Here is a 281-nt window from a genome sequence, read left to right as displayed (position 1 = left end):
CATTTTTCCTGAGTAAACTAACTTTAAAACAAATGGGGAGACTGCGAATTTTCCCGCCGATTTGTCTGGGAAGGCTTTGGGTTTTTCCAGAAATTTAAAACCCCCTTTTAAAAGGGAAATTCTGCCCCGAATTCGCAGGAATTCCCCGGCATTTTTAGCAATGGTAAATTCGTTTTCATAAGTGTTAGCACTTAATGGGATTCTTAAGGGGGTATAAAAGTCTCAGTTTGAGTGAACCCGCCAAAAGTTTATGGAATATCTTAATTTCTGTGTTTCTTTTC

Source organism: Penaeus monodon, chromosome 34 (assembly GCF_015228065.2).
Source record: "Penaeus monodon isolate SGIC_2016 chromosome 34, NSTDA_Pmon_1, whole genome shotgun sequence".
Classification (NCBI taxonomy): domain Eukaryota; kingdom Metazoa; phylum Arthropoda; class Malacostraca; order Decapoda; family Penaeidae; genus Penaeus; species Penaeus monodon.
The sequence above is the reverse complement of the archived record's forward strand: the minus strand, read 5'-3'. Positions refer to the sequence as shown.